Here is a 205-nt window from a genome sequence, read left to right as displayed (position 1 = left end):
GAGAAAAAAAGCCACAAAGCTCCAGCCCTCACCCCCGCTCCCGCGGCTGCCCGCGCAGGTTTCCGCGCCCCGGAGCTGTCCCCTCGCTGGGTGCTGAACCACCCCGGGCGGCGGGCGCGGGCGGGAGGCCGGCTTTAATTGGGATCTCGCCCTGATTCCATGGACTAGGTCAGGCAAGGCAGCAGTCCCGGACCAAGGGCGGTCC

Source organism: Eurypyga helias, unplaced genomic scaffold (assembly GCF_000690775.1).
Source record: "Eurypyga helias isolate BGI_N326 unplaced genomic scaffold, ASM69077v1 scaffold43760, whole genome shotgun sequence".
Taxonomy (NCBI): Eukaryota; Metazoa; Chordata; class Aves; order Eurypygiformes; family Eurypygidae; genus Eurypyga; species Eurypyga helias.
The sequence above is the reverse complement of the archived record's forward strand: the minus strand, read 5'-3'. Positions refer to the sequence as shown.